The following is a 15,000-nucleotide window of genomic DNA, read 5'->3' as shown; positions in this document are numbered from 1 at the left end:
TACTCTCTTATTTCCCATTTTCTGTTACTCTTATTTCCTATTTTCTTTTACACTCCCACTTCCCATTTCCTTTTACCCTCCCACTTCCAATTTGCCATGCCTTCTATAGTTATATGTATTTTCACCTTCCTCGTAACAGTGCTTTATTTGCGACGGAAAGGAATACTTGATTCGTTCAAATAACTATCAGAAAATTATCCTGTTAACTGAAAATCGCATTAAGGAAACGCTTGAACAGTTAACCAGGCAAATAAACTTTTGGTTAAGGCGCCAGTAACAGTATTTTGTACCAAAGACATGGTCAACCAGAAATGACCCATTAGAATATGCAAATAATTTCACAGTGTAAACCTACAATGAACTCTTCTTCATGTGATGGTAGAGGGCCAGTAATTCTGTAATACTTAAAGTTACCCCTAAAGGTTTTCTGTGGCATTCGGAACCATTTTCTGTGATAACGCATGATTATTGGATTTCACGTAATATATTGAAGAATAAACTCTAGAGATCTTTTGCAAACGATGATGATCATACATTGGGTTAAATTTAACGAAGAGGGTAATTTTATATCATTATTTTGTCGTGTCACTTTCCTCTCCCATGCAAGTTTCATTGAAGTTTACATAGTTATTAAGCTTGGTATATTTATTTACAACTAAATGAAGAAGAACATGAAGTTACGCTGCTCTAATTGCTGCATTGTCATGCGAAATGTTGAAATTGTCGATATTATTTGAGTTAAAAGGTTGTTTGACAGGTAGTTGCTAGAAATGCCATATATAAGTCCCTTCGTTGGTCATTGATTAGCTGTTTGTTATGGCTATGGTACTCTGAGATAGTGAGATATGCTGCTTGATTTTGTTATAGATATTGTTTGAACTACAGTCCCATCTTGTATAAAAAGGATTTTTGGAGAGAAAATCTCATTGATAATAGTAAATGGATAATAAGATATTAACATATAGGTAATGAATAAAGTGTGTTGTGGTAGAAAGTTATTGAAGGTTGTAGAAAGTTATTCAGTGTTCTTTGTAGCAAGTGATATAATTATCATTGTAGTTATTGTTATTGTTATCTTATTGCAACCGTGATTTCCGTTTTTGAAAGAAAGATAATAAGAAACTCGATTTTGATAGCTAAAATTTACAGGTCTTATCAGGAGGTTTACACCGAAGTTTTTAATGAAAGGTGTGCCTCCTTCGGCCCTGCAATGATTTTGGTTAATGCCTTTTTTTCATAACTGTTCTTGCGTTTGTGGTGAAATTAGTATGTGATTTCGAGTTGTTATTGCATGTTCCTCGCGCACACACACACACACACACACACACACACACACACACACACACACACACACACACACACACACACACACACACACACACACACACACACACACACGCACACACACACACACACTTAAGGACTTGAGTTATGAGCGAGGTGGATGTTGTTTCACAGAGTAAGTAATTCAAGGCTTCAAGAGACTTTCATATGTGCAGTCGATTCCGCAGTTATTTTAAACGCATATAAACTGATAGAGAAAATGGAAATTTGATGGTTCATAGAAAGCGATTTGGTGGGGGTGACTGGTATATTTCGCTTTGCGTAGATGTTACGAGAGTATGATCCAAACGCAATCCTCGATATGTGTGTGGGCGTTGGTATTTGCTTGCAACATTTCAAGCAGACTTACCCCCCCCCCCTTGTGTCTAGCTTACGTCCCTTGATTTGGGATCCACGCACATGCATGGATATATACATACCTAGACACCGCGAAACACACACACACACACACACACACACACACACACACACACACACACACACACACACACACACACACACACACACACACACACACACACACACTCACACACACACACACACACACATACACACACACACACACACACACACACACACAAACATAAACGTAAGAACACGAGTAGGTTGGCATTAATAAATATATTTAGATATATACTATATCTGTGTTTGTGTATACACAAACACTATTGACTTAGTGGACTTTGCAACATGCTGGCAATCCTGGCTCCTTGATTAGTTTGAGTTGTTTGAGAGTTTCTTGTTCTCTCATCTCTTAGAGTCGCTTGCATGTTCCGGGCTATCCTTGTTATCACGTGATTTTAGTGATAGATCAAAACTCGTTAGATTTCGCTAATGCTAGTGACAGAATCACATTTTTTCCCCTGAAGGCCAAAGTACAATGGAGGGCCAACCGAAAATCTGAAGTTTGTCAGCGCAGAAAACTGGAATGCCCAAAATGCCTCGGGATCTGTGTTGACATGAAAGTCCAGACGTGGGGGATACCCAGAGGTAAAGTGTGTAAAGACTTTACACCATTAACACCAACTGACGGCTGAGTAAAATATGACCAAGTTCAGATGTGGAGGAGGATCTTAACGAGACTTAGATGTAAAGGTAAAGGATCAGAAAACGCCTGATGACCAGAGCAACGAAAATAATTTTTTGAATGAAAAGTAGGGCCGAGCATGAAGGCCGTAAAAACTTCATTCTTTATTTATGCGTACAAGAAGATGGACCACACTAACCAAACCAAACACTCGAGCCAAGCTTATTCCCGCTGGGTGTTTGGCAGCACAAACGAGCTTCTCATGTTTTGCATAATCACATGACTTCGCCCTCCGTCCCGACCCAAGCGGGTGTTACTTGTCATAACCAGTCCAGCTATTCTGCAATCAGACTAATGTCTCTAGCCTAACCCTTAAGGTCTGGACCGCATGCCACACGGTTGCTTCCCAAGCTAGGAATGGTATCACTATATCTCCGAGTGTAAACACAGCCAACGGCTAGGCTTCCTGCTTCAGTTCCCTCCATCATACTAAGGGGTGCAAATACACCCACAAATAGCCATCCATTCAATATTTATATCCACTGAAGGCCATGGGAGAACTTTCTTGTCAAGCACCTTCGTCGGTTTACACTTGGATTTAATCGAGTATGTTTCCAGCCTGTACCATTTACAGAATACAGGCCTTTCACCATCTCTTCCAATGATTACAATCTTCAGACTTACGTTTGCAATTGCTGGACCCTAAAGTCCAGTATTCTATTTGTGTCATCCCGTAACTTGTCTTGTCCTTGGCCTCCATGTGTTAGTTATTTCCTAGGCAGTTCTCTACGTATATGATCTGTCCGCTGTCATGTTTTCTTTGTAATGGTCAGCATTTCTACGTTAATATGTTCCTCAATCCCTGTTGTGCTCTTTCTATCTCCGAGGGATAAAGCTATGCCTTTCTGAGCACCTATTTTCTCATGGGCACTTTGGTCATAACTAGTGTTACTTACGTGTATGTCATGGCAAATGCAATGCGTTGGTTGAATACTTTTCTGCGTCAACGTAATGGCAAGGAGGCCATTTTTCCTCAAGGATTTTTTCATGGTTCAAAATTACTATTGTAAATTGCAACAGTATTGTATGTATCTGTGCGCACTTATGTATGTATGTAATCTCTCTGTAGTTACGTCCCTATATACATGTTTATGCACACATACCATATATATGTATATATATATGTGTGTGTGTGTGTGTGTGTGTGTGTGTGTGTGTGTGTGTGTGTGTGTGTGCGTATGTGTGTGTGCGTATGTGTGTGTGTGTGTGTGTGTTTGTGTGTGTGTGTGTGTGTGTGTGTGTGTGTGTGTGTGTGTGTGTGTGTGTGTGTGTGTGTGTGTGTGTGTGTGTGTGTGTTTGTGTGTGTGTATGCATGTATGTATGTATGTATGTATGTATGTATGTATGTATGTATGCATGTATATATATGTTATGTAAATACAAGTAAATGTACATACATACATGCATGCATGTATGTATTATATGTTATGTAAGTAGAGGGAGGCATAATGACATTTGTGAGGCGTTTTATAAATATATGCAAAGCACTGTTATACGATACCAGCACTAACAAAAAATGTATTCCATATATATATATTATATGAAAAGCACAACTTCTGAAAGTAGGAACATCAAAAACGCCTCCCCGGCGGGGAATCGAACCCCGGTCTCCCGCGTGACAGGCGGGGATACTAACCACTATACTACCGAGGAATCGGCTTCTTGACGAGAGGCACTGTTGGGGTCAGATGTTTATTTAAGTAGTTTATTTATTAACATATATTCATTAATATCACATCCAGATGTACTGATTAAGTCGATCAATTGATAGTTACATTATCTGCTAGACTGTCAAGTGATAGTTATGTTTATGTGGGTGTTCAATTGTGTGTGTGCGCACGTACGCGTATGTAAATTTTGTTTGTTTGTGTGTGTGTGTGTGTGTGTGTGTGTGTGTGTGTGTGTGTGTGTGTGTGTGTGTGTGTGTGTGTGTGTGTGTGTGTGTGTGTGTGTCCTCGTGTTTGTATGTGTATATATACATATTAATTACACAATTATGTATGTATGTTTATATACAATTCAAAAGCATTCGACATGTTTTGTGAGAAAGAGTCAACGATGTTATGACTTAAATTATTTCAGATACGGCAGATCTTACAGCTGACTTCAGAATAAATTAAACTACTAAGCTTATTACACAGTTGACAAAACACATGCACCTTGTGTTGTACTAAACATTCTGCACCTCGCCTATTACATTTGTTGTGATAAGTAAAAAATCGTATGTGTTGAGTCATTGCATCCTAGAATTGCAAGGCCAAAACCATCGAACGGTTTGCTCTTGATTTGAGAAAACAAAATACATATCGATATTGTATCGCATCGGTGGTTCAGTGGTAGAATTCTCGCCTGCCACGCGGGAGGCCCGGGTTCGATTCCCGGCCGATGCACATTTTTTTAGCTCTCCCCAACAAAGAAAAGGGAATTCATGTAAAATTTCTGTAGCTTTCCTCAATAAAAAAAAGATACTTCATGAATGTAAATATATTTGCCACCCGTTTCGTCAGGTATACGAAGTTATATATTAGTAAAGATCCTATATAAATGATGTACATTATCTATGAAATTTCACATATTTTCTTAGTCTTTGGAAACATCTCATGTCAAGTCTCCAAGTAACGTTTCTATCTTTTGATCTAAATATGGATTGATGAGCATATGTATGAGTAAATACTCTCCATACAGTATATACATATAGCATAAGTAGACATGCTCGCATAAGATAATATTTGCAATAAAAAATATACATCATACATATAAAATACATTTGTTGTTGCAATTGCAAATCAGCCAACGGATGGTAAGTCAACTCAAAATTACGTATGAATTTTTCAGCTAAAAGTGAACATTTTCTGAGGAAAGTAATCCATTTTTAGCAACGATGCTCTCGTAACCAACTATGAATCAAATTAATTTCCCACTGAATGTCACGTTTTCCGTACTATATCAATGCAAGCAATTAATTTACAGTAAGCAGATTATAAGCTATAATTCCATATTACACCGTTTATGAAGGTTCCATGCTAGCGGAATGGTCTAAAGCAGTGGTTCACAGATCCCTTTCAGAATCTGATAATGGGCCCCCAACTTTGCATGCTCTGTGTATAATGTACTTTATTTATTGAGATTTGCTCGTCTTAGAAATATACGAGATATATACACAAAATATCATTAAACTACAAAGGAAAAAATCTAAAACAAAACAAAACAAAAAAACACTTCGTTTTATGCTTAAGTTATAGCGAAAAACAAATGTTATTTTTTATCCGATGCTCGCGGACCCCTGAAACCCATCCATGTACCGCAGGTTAAGTACCTCTGCTCTTAAGCTTAGATGTAGACATACGAATGTAATACAGGCATGTGTACGTGTTAGTGTATGTATATGCGAAGATCAGCGTATAAGTAGAATGATTGTTAAGGTTTTCTATTGAAGGACACGTACTGCCGTTTGCCACATTGACTGACTCAGGAGATGATGTTAATATGTATGCAGGATTAGTACATGCAGGTCGTGATGGAAAAGTACACGAGGAGGGAGATGGTCAGTGATATCCCACAATGCAGGAGGTTGAAAGGAAGCACTTTCGCATTCCGAATGCAGTCGGGCACGACCAGTGCATTCTCGATCACAGTTGACACACATACCAGTGACAAGGGAGGAGGATGGATCAGGAGTTGTGCTCGGGATGTGGGGGAGAAGCTGCGGGGGAGTCCTGAGTCCTGAGGAGGATCACGAGAGGGAGATCCTTCTCCTCTAAGAAACAGCGAAGGGGAACAATCTTCGGCAGCTAGAACTGACCAGGGTGTGGAAAATTACGACCTGAAATGTCTCACTTAACACACACACACACAAACACACACACACACACACACACACACACACACATATATATATATATATATATATATATATATATATATATATATATATATATGTATATATGCACACACACACACACACACACACACACACACATATATGCACACATGCATGTATGTATGTGTATGTGTGCGCGCGCGTCTATATGTCTATATCCATGTACCTCTATATTTATATCTTGTTACCCCCATTGCATAGAACAGGTCTGCCTGCTGACGATATGTAACGTACAGTAGACAGCCATATGCTTAGACATACAGTCCCGATATTCAGATAATAAAGGCGCCACTCTACTTCAGAATCTGAAGTTAATCAGCTTGCCTTATCTAACATCGTGTACCCAAGATGCCCTTACACCTCTTCTAAATATAATTTAAAAGGGATAAATTGTTCTCTCCTGATATTGCCTTTCTATCAAGGTGTCATCGGTGTCGGTCTGTCAATATACATTTGTTTGTACATAGTATACACACACACAAACACACACATACACACACACACACACACACACACACACACACACACACACACACACACACACACACACACACACACACATATATGTATGTATATATATAATATATATATATATATATATATACACATACACACATGTATCTATATACAACTAACTATACATTTATATATATGCACATACAGTATACACACATGCATATATACACATACATTTATGGCATAGCATAGTATAATACAATATAATATAATATAATAAGATATATTATTACGAGGACTAACACCGGTTTGCCTCATAAATTCGAATCTCTGAGACTTCGAGCACAAACTGCCCGTAGTCGATCAGTTATTCAGCTGAAATACAGTTAGATATGCTCTGAGTATATGGGTGTGAGTAGATACCCTGCGTGTTTTGTGTGTGAATACGTCGGCGTAAATGCTATAGTGGATATGTAAATTATATAGGAAAGAATGTATATAAAAGAATTATATGGATGAGTGGCCACGCGGTTTTGTGTGCACATGTAAAATATATGAAAGCATATGTACGTGCTGGATGTGAGATTCGTCGAAAAATGTGCATCGGCCGGGAATCGAACCCGGGCCTCCCGCGTGGCAGGCGAGAATTCTACCACTGAACCACCGATGCTTGTTAAGTAGTGCGTTATTGATTAATTTATTAAAACTTTTTGAAATAGGAAGTAATACCTGCATGTTCCAAGAAAAAAATATTACAAAGTGAACCAGGATTATCGGAAATAATATAAACTCAGTCACTCATGGGGTCACCGAGTTAGACTAAAACATTTTTTCCCGCTAATACCAACTCTCGAAATCTGCATGCGTCTTGAAATGCTGACATCCATATATATATATATATATATATATATATATATATATATATATATATATGCCTGCTCACACGCACACGAATGCGCGCGCGCACACAGAAACACACACACACGCACACACACACACACACACACACACACACACACACACATATATATATATATATATATATATATATATATATATATAAGTATGTATGTATATATGTATGTATGTATGTATGTGTAAGGCCTACACCACCAGCACACGCCATGCATATACCACTATTACTTATACACATATCTTATCACAGTAACATTACTTCCCACATACCAAACCCTCTAATAGACACAACAACGGATGCAACATCCACAGGCCTTCCACCTTGTGACATCGCTCTGTTTACACGATCACATTCTCGCTCTTCTGCAACCCTTTGATCATTTTCCATGGACACCTGTACAAAAGAGGGTCTCCTGCAGACGACAGGTAAACAGCCCTTGACTTCCTGGTCAGACAGAACCTCTGACAGTGAGTGAGTGAGTGAGTGAATGTGTGTGTGTGTGTGTGTGTGTGTGTGTGTGTGTGTGTGTGTGTGTGTGTGTGTGTGTGTGTGTGTGTGTGTGTGCGTGCGTGCGTGCGCAGTAAACATGCCCTTGTGTTTATACTGTTGGATCTAAAGAGGGAAAAGCCTGAAGACCCATGCAAAGGGTCTACAAAGAAAGGAAGATGGATATTGTTCCACGCACGCCTTTAGCGGTGGAGACGGGAAAAGACCTTATCAATTGTGCAAGAGGAAAGTTACTGACTTCATAAACGGTCGATTTACTTATATTAACCATCCAATGAACGATGACTAAACGTAGAATTAATAAGAGTATATGCTTTACATATTTTAGCGTTTTTCGAATGTTTTTATAGCTATATTGGTCGTTGTATCTCCGTGTGAATGTGAATTAACACAACTTCCGTAATCTTGAGAAGGTATGCGTCGTATCAACTTCAGTGCGTTAGAATTAATAAAACTAATATAGAATAAATTTGATATACGCATGTAGCTCGCAGTTATAATAGTTTCACCTAGAAAATGATTACAGAAAATTGAAACGAAAAATACATATAGGGATAACAAAAGTATTTTGGTGATTTACAAAGGCGATAGAAATATGTGTCTATTTAGAGGTTACATATATTACTAATTACTAAACTAGCCGCGCGTATCCCGGAGGATAAGCAGAATTGAGCACAGATCTAGGAATTGATCCGCATTGCATTAAACCATATTCACATTGACAAATGTAGAAAATATATGAATGAGAATTAATATCTTTAGAATTCAAGAGATGTACTTGATCGTTTTCGAATATATCTTCGTCAGAAATAACGAAGTTATAATCGAAACAGGTTAGATACATCTCTTGAATTCATTCTCATTCATACCTTTGAATTGTTATAGTACTGTATGCATTGGAAGGTGGAGTGGCAAGGATTTCGCAAGTTCAGAATTAGTTTGGAAAATCCGGTAACTTTCAACTTTGCTGATATCAGGTCGTGAACAAGAAAAACATTCACATTCAGTTACCATCTTTTCATCATGTTTGGGTCAGCCGTTTAGATTCAATTGTTTTGAAGAGCAGAAACTTTGAGTTGAAAATATGCATTCTCAAATTTGCGTTATCCACGTATGATGTATTGGAATTGTTCGTTGATTTTTCGCCATACTGTCGTTTTGGTAATATGAAATACTCACAAGGCTTTAGAAATGAAGGAGTAAAGATTACCAATATTTCATGAAAAAACAAACTTTTAACCGGGGAAGACCAGCTCCTCTTAGAATGTTTATGTGAAGGGAGCATAGAATTTAAGAACCTGTCGATTTTATTTATGAATATTGTTCACATTTCTTAGTCGATTTTGCTTCGAACAAGCTACCAGGTATGCCATGACAGGGGAGAGAGCCTTTAATTTCTATGGTATAATGTGAGGCACGCGCGTGAGCCAGTAGAGTGTAGAGTTAGGCCTAAGAACTTAATCTCTTGAACAAATCTTAGAGGGTTTGCTAATAAGATCAAAATGACCTCTCATGTGGAAATGCACATTCACGGTCTTACTCGGCGAGAACGTACGATTTACTGCATTCTGCCTGTCTTCCTTCCTGCACATCCTGTAAACTTCCTTGTTAGCAGCGTACCGGGAAGTTCTCTACATTCAAAGTACACAAGACAGTCTTAGGAATGCTCTTTACGATGTTATTAAATGGCAGGTTGTCCAGGTTTGATTTGGTGGTTGTGCAAGCGAGAGCAACTTATTCTCTCATATCCTAAACTTTCTGTCAATTGGTAGCTCTCTCTCATCCCAATATCGTACAGCTCTGAGTATGTCATGTTTTGAAGTGATTTCGCAAGCTTTATCTAGGCCAAGAGCATTGCAAACAAACGATGTTGAGCAGAAGAATTTCATATAGCATTTTTTTTTCAATCTGTAACACCAAAATTATTATTACTATTACACGCATATTTTAGATCACTTCTGCAAACACATCATCTTTCTTCTCAGTAGTAAACCTCGTGCATCATATTCTACTTTTTATGATGCACGCCTACTTTATGTTTATTTAAATAGTGATGAAAAAAGGCAAATCCAATGGCCTTCCAGACAGAGCCCTGCAACTCGTAAATACAGTCTTGTGTGCGTGTGTGTTTCATTATATATATATTATACACACGCATACAAAAATATACCTATGGGTATATATAAAGACAGAAACAATGAAGGGAATGAGGAAATAGATGATACAAACAACTGTAGAAAATAACTTTTAACAAAAGTTTACGTATTGGCAAACTAGGATTCATACAAATTATGGCGAGAGGGTACCGTATGAATTAACTAACAAAAGTATGAAGCAATGAAAAAAGAAAAGAAAAGAAAAGGGTGAGTCAAGCTCTATTTAATATTTTATAAGATTTAGATATCATATCTTGAACATACAGAACTTAATACTGCAACTAAATGTATCACCGTAGAGGGGTTGTCTGTTTTAGAGCGGGAGCCCAGAGGGGTCAGCCTAGCTAAAAAGGTTACCAATTCTAACCCACATAGCAATGGTCCTTGTGCTTGCCCATATATGAAAATAAAAGTCTGCCGGGCCTGCAGTGGTGGACAAGGTCATGAGGTCATGTCAAAGTTGTAGCCCCATAGCATTTATTAAGGCCCAGACTTTGGGTCTGATCTGAACATCACAGCAGAGATGACATGATGGTCGCAAATGATTCCAATGGACAAGACAAACAACTTATATTCCGACAACATTTGGCTAATGTTAACGGTTTGGTCTGTAAAAACGGTTTTAGTTGAGAAATATGGTGCGAATGGCATCTTTTTATGGCAATGAGTATAACTTTAACCATTTTTACAGACCAAACCGTTAACATTAGCCAAATGTTGTCGGAATATAAGTTGTTTGTCTTGTCAATCGGAGTCATGTGCGACCATCCTGTCATCTCTGCTGTGATGTTTAGATCAGACCCAAAGTCTGGGCCTTAATAAATGCTATGGGGCTACAACTTAGACATGACCTCACGACCTTGTCCACCACTGCAGGCCCGGCAGACATTTATTTTCATACATGGGCAAGCACAAGGACCATTGCTATGTGGGTTAGAATTGGTAACCTTTTTAGCTAGGCTGACCCCTCTGGGCTCCCGGTCTATTTATCTATGTTGCAATTGTGTGCTGTACCTTCCACATAATGATTGTTTGGGCTCGTTACGTGTCCTTAGGAAAAATGTCATCAGACGTTATGACCCCGCATTAGGAGGGCGGGGTTGGGGGGGGGGGGTTGCAGCACACTTAAATGGTAATCCGTATCCCCAATTTACGCAATGGCAAATCCAAATTGGACATTTTTCATGGCCTGCCTCACGCGAGTCTTCCCTGATGATGATATTCACACACACCCACCTTTAATCAAAATCCTATTCAGACCCGTTGCGCAAGAGGAAGTCAGAAGTCGCCCGTGCACTGCTTCATGAGCTGCTTCAAGACCGGTGTGTCTCAGCTGTAGTAATGCGGTAAACATGTAGAGTTGTTATCTGTGTACGGGAAAGACCTTGGTACTAGGGGGGTGGGGGGCTATAGTGGTGTAGTTTAGTTGTTGGTGGTGTTAGTCGTGTCGTTATTGTATGCTGTTGGTGGTGGTAGTCGTGCTGATGTATGGTTTGGTCGCTGCGAAATTGGCTTTTATGGGTGAATTATTCATTAACAACAAATCATTATTTAATTGTCATCACGATCTTTACATTGTGTCGTGATTCATTACGAAACTATTCAGATGAATTTCTCTGCATTGTATCGATATAGTTACCCGCTAGTAACTTACCTATATATTAATTTAGGTCTCGAGGTCTGTGAATCTTTGGTGGCTTTACGAGTGCACTCTCTGACTGGCTCTAATGTCTCCACAGCCCAGTTCTCGCTCTCGGCTAGTTGTTATTTTCGACGAATGGGAAGGTGATATTATTTAGGCTTATCTTTTTACATGTTAGTTCCTTGTATAGTTGTTTTCGTGATTTTAATAAAACATATAAATATACGTTCCCCATTGGACTTATTGATTAAATTTCGGTGGTGATCCATAGTGGATAAGTTCAGGGACCTATTACAAAAATAAGTGTTCATATGTTGTGTCCGGGACTACTACCATTTCAGTATTTAATTTTGTTAATCGGTATATCAGCTGAATTGCCTTTTTAACTATATTTGTTATTATTACGATTTCCTGTGATGTGTACTTCGTTGATGAAAGAGACCTGAAGAATTCACAGACTTCCACACAGCACTTACTGCGGAGAAAGTGCTGCTGTTACAACGCCAGGAGCTATCAGTGTGCAGGCTAAGAGGTAGTGAATCAAGCAGTAGAAATGTGAGCTGTATAAGGAAAAGCAGTGAATCAGATGTATACAAGTCTTGCCGTTAATTTCCTTTCACTAAGAACAGCTTGCACGGTAATTGTTTCGTATCCCAAACCAGCTATGAAAATGCTACCATAGAAACAACTACAATTAGTGTTGCTCTACCAGTGTGTTAGCATCTGCCTTGGTATTAAGAAGTCTGATGCTTCTGAACCGTTCTGTCTGTACAACACCAGGTCCTCGAAGGCAGAGCGGGTGTTGTGTTGTAGCAGGCTGTCTAGCGGGCACTATTCATCGAAGTATAAGAACCGCCAGTGAAGTTACACAACTGTAGAACAGCAACTAATCACGTTGTAAGTTGTTTCAAGGTTATTTGAATTCGAAATAGAATTTTAGACAATCCTACATTTTTCTTTAACTCCTGAGAAGCTAATTTAATATTTTCAATTAAGTATTGTTTTCCATAATTTAACATTTTAAGGGTATATAGTAAATGTATATATGCATGTTACATTCGTATTCGTTTATTACCGAAATATAGGGAAGTGTCAGATGTACTTGTCGCGTGTCGCCGGTGCAAAGACCGAGAAACACTGCCCTAGACTTTGTTCATATTTTTATTTATTTATTCTGTTTATCATTTTCCAATACCATTTTCCTCATTCCTACTTTGCAATCATCATAGTTGTAGTTAGCATAATTTTTATTAGAACCATTATCATTACCCTGCCAACTAGTATCATTTTTTATTTTTTTTTTTATTACTGATCAGGTACCATTAATAATTGTAATAACTCCCACTCTGTGGGAGTTATTACAATGGTGACAATGGTGACAATAGTGTCGATAACAAGATTAATGTTATTGGTAATCACGGTGAAAATATAGAAACAACAACGCTTATTTGAGTAAATTGTTTGACTGTAAAGGAATTGATACAAACAGCCATCACAAGTCCATTTTCATTCCATCACCATGCACATTGCACTGTACTGTATTGCAAGTCATCAATTAACCATGGCAGCAGTATTAGTGTTTAATAAAAAAAAGAGTTCGTACAAGTGCTATATATTTCCATTTTCATTATTTTATCGTACAGCGTGTGCTATTTGAAATTACCGTTTCAATCTGGAAAAATTTATAGCGTTCCACACACTCCTAATAAACATGACTTATTTACTTTTTCTATCTACCACTTATTGTTACAGTAAAATTACTTCCTATACTTTCCTTAATAATAGTACATGACCGTGTATTATACATGTCCCAGAGTTATGTGGTTTGTTGGAATTCTAACTTAATAAGTTTTATGTCATTATGGTCATGCATGACGGAATCTCTCACGCATCATATTATTTGTTTAATTAAATTATGTATATCTGAGTGATTAGTAAGGTCAGATCACCGCAGGTATAAAACGTTCAGGATCCGATTTTTTTTTTTTTTCCTACTGGACAGCTACATAAACAAATTCACTCGCTTTGTCTTCCTTTGTTTTAATGCCCAACATAGAATACATTATTTGCTTGGTCACTCTGCATGAATCTGTATTCTTATCTAACTTATATCTATGAACATATTATGTCTACTAAGATTACTTGTGCATAAGTTCAATAAGGAGCAAATTGACATCTTCGGCAAGTGCTTAGTAGCATGTCCACAACTTTATTATATCTTATTGTATACTTCAACCTCAATTTTTGTTGTTGTCTTTGTCCTGTTATAAAATTAGTAGTCAATAGTCACATCCCCAGAGGCTTAAATCTGTAGACCAAGATCAAAATAAAGTACCAGTCTTTAATTCATGTTGAAACTAGTGACCTAATGAACCGTAGTCCTGTTGACAAATGTAGAAAAGATAGGAATGAAAATTAATATCTTCACAATACAAGAGATGTATTCGACTGGCTTCGATTATATCTTCGTCAGAAATACATCTCTTGCATTATGAAGATATTCATGCTACACTAGTGCCCTAACTCAGATAAGAAATTTCTGGTGTTCTGTACGCCCATATCTACGATCCATTCTTCTTCTCTAACACCAAACTCACGAGCGCACAAGGTACATTTTTTTCGGGGACAAAGACGGTGTAATGAATGCTTGCTGCGTTCAGCGTGGATTTACTAGGTACTTAATCTTCCTCAGACTTCCAAAGATATTATTTTCGCTGTGATTCCTTGGAGGTGTTGCTTATTTTTTTTCTTAACTTCCAGTAACGTCAGAGCATCATGTGATGAATATAATATACCCCCCCCCACACACACACACATGTACACACACACACACACACACACACACACACACACACACACACACACACACACACACACACACATATATATACAGACAAATATACATATACTGTACATATCCAATACAAACAAACACATATACAAGTTTCTACATTCACTAATACTTATAACAGTGTGCTGTGGTGCAGCGGTAGCGATCTCGTCTAGCAATCT

General features: G+C 38.1%; 3 non-coding genes across 3 annotated transcripts; 1 reads left to right on the top strand and 2 right to left on the bottom strand.

Moving 5' to 3' along the window:
- Positions 1-4,012: 4,012 nt before the first annotated feature.
- Positions 4,013-4,084, bottom strand: Trnad-guc. The gene has a single exon. It is a non-coding gene; the product is annotated as a tRNA-Asp (tRNA).
- Positions 4,085-4,750: 666 nt separating this feature from the next.
- On the top strand, positions 4,751-4,821 carry Trnag-gcc. Its single transcript has one exon. It is a non-coding gene; the product is annotated as a tRNA-Gly (tRNA).
- A 2,545-nt stretch (positions 4,822-7,366) lies between these two features.
- On the bottom strand, positions 7,367-7,437 carry Trnag-gcc. Its single transcript has one exon. It is a non-coding gene; the product is annotated as a tRNA-Gly (tRNA).
- Between the last annotated feature and the right edge of the window lie 7,563 nt (positions 7,438-15,000).

This window comes from Penaeus chinensis, chromosome 38 (genome assembly GCF_019202785.1).
Source record: "Penaeus chinensis breed Huanghai No. 1 chromosome 38, ASM1920278v2, whole genome shotgun sequence".
NCBI lineage: Eukaryota > Metazoa > Arthropoda > Malacostraca > Decapoda > Penaeidae > Penaeus > Penaeus chinensis.
Note: the sequence above shows the minus strand (reverse complement) of the source record. Positions and strands in the feature narration are given on the sequence as shown.